Source organism: Octopus bimaculoides, chromosome 2, assembly GCF_046866305.1.
Source record: "Octopus bimaculoides isolate indiv1 chromosome 2, ASM4686630v1, whole genome shotgun sequence".
In the NCBI taxonomy this organism is placed as follows: Eukaryota; Metazoa; Mollusca; class Cephalopoda; order Octopoda; family Octopodidae; genus Octopus; species Octopus bimaculoides.
In genome coordinates, this window is record NC_142929.1 from 163,129,674 (window position 1) to 163,136,541 (window position 6,868).

The window sequence follows — 6,868 nt, forward strand, 5'->3', positions numbered from 1 at the left end:
TATTTACACATACTTACACATTCGTACTTAAATTTATACACACACGCGCGCACTTCTCACTTTCCCTCTCTTTCTCCCCTCTCTTTCCCTCCCTCTTTCTCTCTCTCTCTCTCTCTCTCTCTCTTTCTTTATACATGCCCTTCTGCTCTCTCACAACCTCATCCACTCTCTCCCTCATTTTTACTGTCTGTCCCTCTGGATGTCTCTATATCTGACATCTCTTTTTGCTTCAGCACTATCTTAACCACTTTTTCCGCTTATCGACCTAACCATCAAACTGTAATTTTTATAACTATCGCTGCATACAAGTGCGTGTATCTGCGTATGTGTATATGTGTACGTGTATAAGTATAGATAGATAGATAGATAGATAGATAGATAGATAGATAGATAGATAGATAGATAGATAGATAGATATGTATGTACGTTCAGTTTGATAAGTGCTAACGCTTAACCAATTTCTCGCACCGTCTCTGATGAAGGGATATATAAAATATCTCTTCTCTTTATAAATGTTCTGAAATCTTACATAGCCTTGGATTTTTTTATCTCATTTTGTTAATTATATATATAATATAGGGTAAAATTAATTAGTTAATTAATTAATTGATAATTATAAATTAAACCAAGTAGTCAGTACGTTAAAAGAAACCTTTTTAGGTGAATTGTACAAAATATTTTATAATTATGTATATAATTATAGAATATTGTATGTATATATATATATATATATATATATATATATGAAAGAAGGTTAAAAAAATCCTCTTTAACTCTTCTTCCCTCCCACCCCAGCTAGCCAGTCGTACTGTCTCTTAAGACGGTAAAACATTCCCTCAATATACACAAGAGAAAAAGGCCAGGTCAGTTCCTCCTCAATTTTATTCGATTGTCAAAGAATATGTATAAGAATATGTATATGTATTTTTCCATATGTGTATTTTCATACACTGTTTTTAACAATTTCACCTTAATATCAGAGAATGTGTGACAATCAGTATGTAACACTACAAAGTTCATACAAAGCTTTATACTTTAAATATATTTTATCATCAAAGAATGTATATATGCATTTTAATACTCAAACTGTTTTTTAACATTTTTTATTATTCTCAAAGACTTTTGATAATCTTTTTCTAAAAAAGTGAAACCGGTTAAGTAAATAAATATTTTTAAAAAATAAGTGCACTTTCAAACCTTCTTTCACATATATTTCCACTCGTACGGTATTCCACAACTTTACTTTATTATATATATATATATATATATATATATATATATATATATATATATATATATATATATATATATATATATGTATGTATAATATATATATATATATGTATATATGTATGTATGTATGTATGTATATGAGTGTATATGAGTATGTGCAAATGAGTGTACTTGAATATGTATGTGTGTGTGTATGTGTGGGTGTGTGCGTGCGTGCGTGTTTCGCAATCTTGGAATCTTGGCCAAGCGTGATTTTCTATAGACTCAAATCAACCTATACCTTGTAAGTGAAATTGGCATGACTCAGACTGTGGAGAAACCTGTCCCGATGGATTATACTTTTAATGCAAGGACCCAGTCTTGTCACACATTGTATTGCACTCATTGCACTATTTTTGCCTGGGAATTGTGTTAGTTGAAGAATACACTTTCACGCTAAGTTAATGAACCTGGTAATTTAAGTTAATGGAACAACTGAAAACTCAAAGGCTGTGAGCCAGATCAATTTATACGTACATACATACATACATACATACATACATACATACATACATACATACATATAATCACAGATATAGGTCGTCGTCGACTTACGACCTATCCGACTTACGGCTTACGGAACCAATTGCGGTCGTAAGTCGACGTCGACCTGTAGATATATATATATATATATATATATATATTGTATAGGTCCAGGAGTGACTGGGTGGTGAGTAGCTTGCTTACCAGCCACCTGGTTCTGGGTTTCAGTCCCACCATGTGGCACCTTGGGCAAATGTTTTCTAATATAGCCTCAGGCCGACCAAAGCCTTGTGAGTGGATTTGGTAGACGGAAACTGAAAGAAGCTCGTCGTATGTGTGTGTATGTGTGTGTTGTGTGTGTGTGTGTGTGTGTGTGTGTGTGTGTGTGTGTGTGTGTGTGTGTGTGTATTTGTGTGTCTGTGTTTGTCCCCCAACATCGCTTGACAATCGATGGTGGTGTGTTTACGTCCCCGTTACTTAGCGGGTCGGCAAAAGGGAACGATAAAATAAGTACTAGGCTTACAAAGAATAAATCCTGAGGTCGATTTGCTCGACTAAAAGGCAGTGCTCCAGCATGGCCGCAGTCAAATGACTGAAACAAATAAAAGAATAAAAGATTATATGTATAATCATCTTGATCTTCTTGACCGACCAGACTGTCGGGTGTCGTTTCGACACCACTGGGCACAACACGCTGTCCATTCCTCTCTAGATCATACCTTCTTCATCTACGTAGCTCCAAACGCTTACACAGATACCACTTGAATCCACTGATTGTCGGTGAACCGAGCGACGTATCCAGCCTATCTGAACTTCTGGCTTATATATTCTGTGATAATGTCTCTCACGCCAGATTTCTCTCTAGTCGCTTCGCTCAGAATGTGCTCTTTCAGCGACACTCTGAGCATTGACTTTTCATAGTTCTTTGAACAGTTACCAGCCTCTGCTCCTCTCTCTTCATCGTAGCCCAGGTTTTGCTTCTGTACAAAATTGCAGATAAAACCGTACCGCTGAAGAGGTTGGCGCGAGTGATCCTATCCAGCTTTCTTTTGAGCACATTTTTGATGGAGTTGAACGCTTTCTATCCGGCCCTTAATCTCCGCGAGATCTCCTTCTCCATGTCTCGGCGCATATTCACCTCTTGTCCATGGTAGACGTATTCCTCCACCTCCTCTATTTCGTTGTCTCTAAGACAACTTATCAAATCTGCGGGCTGGAATCACATAGCCTCTTTATTGGGGTGGGTAAATATACAATCATTGTCAGTTTGGTGGTGGAAAGTCATAACCACAGATGCACTTTTCGGCTACATAAAAGTATAACTGCCCAAAATTTGTTTTAGAGTGTGCTTTTTTTTTTACTTATGGGCAACTGTCCGGTGCTGGTGTTTTGTTTCCATTTGATTGTTAGCTGTGTTTAGTGGTAGAAGCAGCATCAAGAGTGATTGCCAATAGTAGCTATGGCAGGAATGTTAGTGGCTGTAATAGTCGTTTTCTGAGCCTAACTTGTAGCAGTAGTTGATGTGGTAGTCGGTAGTTGTCTCCTTTTCTCTACTACAAGTATTTAAATGTGGTTAGTATTTGGTTATGAAGGGTGTTTTTCTGTTGTTGCGTTGTTGTTGAGTTGTGTAGTCACTGAATTGTTATAAAGGGAAAATCGTAAACTCTGGTTGTTTTTTATCTACACGTGTCTATAAATCAAATTAGCGATGACACAATTTGAGACACAAAAAATCAAGTTCTACACATAGGATTCGCACCTCATCTCCAGTTATATGTATGCAATGTATGTGCGTGTATATGTGCGTGTGTGTGCGCGCGCGTCTAAGTATGTACAGACATATATTATTATTATTATTATTATTATTATTATTATTATTATTATTATTATTGTTATTGTTATTATTCGCATTCATAGCAAGCGTAGATGTTAACCGTGAACAATAAAATAACATTTCTTCAACTTATCTAACTTCGATATGGGAAAACATACGACCTAGTACGACAATAAATTATTATTGTTCCTGAAAGTTGTTTTTTTTTATACCTACTACAGACTGCTCAAAGCTTACTAACTTCCTACTCTTAGATCCTTGTATCTTACAATTACACACACACACACACACACACACACACACACACACACACACATGTATATATATGTGTGTGTATTTAAATAGAGATTAAAATAAGATTTTAATTTATACATAAAACACATACAGCTTGTGTACGTGAATTGTGTGTCTACTTTGACCTGATTACTGATTGGACTTGCAGAATCAAAATGTTTGTCCGCGAAGTAATTTCACGCCCGGTATTATAAAGCAATTGATTTTTTTCTTTCTTGAGACTTTAAAAATTTCTTAATATGAAACAGATGCCCTTTAATTGAAACATGCAGTATATTTCAAAATGATGCTTTACATATACAGTTGAAAACAAATTAGCTGAATATAAAAGAGGACTGAATATCTTCATTATACTATTTTTCTCAGCGCCAAGTTCTTAGTAGAATATGCCTAACACATAGACATAAACATACACACAGAGAAAAATATATAAATATATATATGTAAATATACAAATGGTGCATTGTATTCATGACCAAAACACTTCGTCTTACGTTTGCTCTGTGATCACTTCGACATCGGATGTGTGACACACCGTACATCTGTACAGGCAATGTCGATTTGATGAAGGAAGTGAGCTGTTGTGCAGCACAAACATTTAATCATTACAAACAAATAATTTGTACAAGTTGTTCATCACGAAATTGAAGACCCCTCGTCTGTTGTCTACAACAGGGAATTCCGCGATATATATACGCATACAAACATGACTGCTATTGAAACAGAAACACTTGTCTACTGCTGCCCTCTTATCTCTAGACAATAAGCGTGTCCTTCTCCTTAGTAGCATGTCAACTTTGAAGAAATCTTAATTCTTGAGATTATCTCTCCTTCCCATATGGAGCTGGTCCCAATTTGGTAACTATGACACATCTTCTAGAGGCAGATATAATTTTAATACATCACGAGTTTATATTGTATAAAATATGATATACCTAAGCTAGATGAAACGTTAGCACGCTGGGCGAAATGCTTCGCGGTATTTCGTCTGTTTTTACGTTCTGAGTTCAAATTCCACCCAGTGCGAATTTGCATTTCATCCTTTTGGGTCGATAAAATAAGTACCAGTTGCATACTGGGGTCGATCTAATCGACTGACTCCCTCCCCCAAAATTTTGGGCCTTATGCCTAGAGTAGAAAAGAATATATGATATACCTGTAATTGTCATGTATGTGTGTGTGTCTGTGTGTGTGTACATGTATTTATATGGATGTATATACATATATATATATATACACATATACATATACATGTATATTCATATCGATGTATATGCATGTATGTGTATATATATGTGTATATGCATATACACATATATATGCATGAATAGAATGCATGCATGTATTCGTTTATCTAAATATGTATGTATATTTGTGTGTACGCATGTATGTATGCATGCATGTATGTATGTATGTGTGTTGCGTACGGGCTTGTGTACATCTATTTGATAAATATATTGTAAATAAGGTCGGACCAAACCTGACCATGCTTACATTATTTCTATGGTATTGATCACTATATTCTCTCAGTATACAAAGAAATGCAATCGAATCCCGGTGATGGATTTAATCATAGCCAAACCTAATCAATTAAATTATTCGTTTTTTATTTTCTGTCTGCTGAGAGCCTTTTGTTTTACGCGGAGTCGATTTTCGCAGAAAGGCTGAAATATATTTAATAAACGTATGATTGTAACCTTGTTTACAATTTGTATGAGCATATATATATATATATATGTGTGTGTGTATAAATGCATTTATGTATATACATGCAAGTATTTATGTATAACATGTCACGGCTCAGCTGAAACTAATAAAAGAGTAAGAGAGTATGTACATATATATATGTGTGTATGTATGCGTTTATGTATGTGTGTATATATATATATATATATGTATGATTATAAAACTATGTATATGTGTTTATGTCTATGTTTTATGTGTACATGTGCTTATTCGTTTATTATATTAAGCATGCAAAGGTTTTTCAACACTTCTCTAACAGAATAGGCTCTCTCAGTCACAGACCACATAAATTGGCAATACGCTTCTCTTTTTTTTTTCCTGTTCTATTTCCATATATATTTTTTCTTCTTTGTCTGCGGGCGCAAAATCATCATCAGACGAAAAGCTGACGGAAAATTTATTATATATATATATATATATATATATATATATATATATATATATATATATATATATATATATATATATATATATATACATACATATACACATATATATATGTGTGTGCACACACACACACACACACACACACACACACACATATATATATATATATATATTGCTTTTATTCAAAATACAGAGATGCCTATAATAGGACATCTAACCCGCCAGAAAGAGCAGACACAAAACTCTATACCACAATTAGGGATAATTTCGAAAGGGAATGAAAAATAAAAACATTAACCAATCTATTTTCCGAACCATGGTTTCAAGCTATTTTAGCAAAATAAAATATTTTGCAAGGTCAGCTATCGTCAGCGGAACAACCTAGATTTAACATATAAACACGAGGCACTACATAGGAAACATGACTTGTGCTTATATGCTTAATTTTTCAAAATTTACCGCGCATGTGCGGTTTACCTTATCGGCAGCAAATAAAAAAAATGCCGATTTTCTTTCGGAAATTAACCAAAAAACATTTTATCATTATTAATAAATCACCCTCTCTCCTCCTTCCACATGACCGGTGTTCGACCAGCTATGATCTTTCTTTCTTGGCCTGACTGCCCACCGCCAACACCTCTTATGTACATCTCCTATGTTCCTGCCTTAAGGCTTTCACTTTATACACGCCAGATCAATTTGATTCGTCCTCAGTCGAAAAACACCTGTTGTTATATTCTTGTTGTTTGTATGTGTAATTGTGTACTATGTTCTCCGTTTTTTGTCTTTGTTGTCGTACACATTCGCTCGCTTTCTTACAAAAAATCTAATGCTCTTAGCTTAGACTTTTGG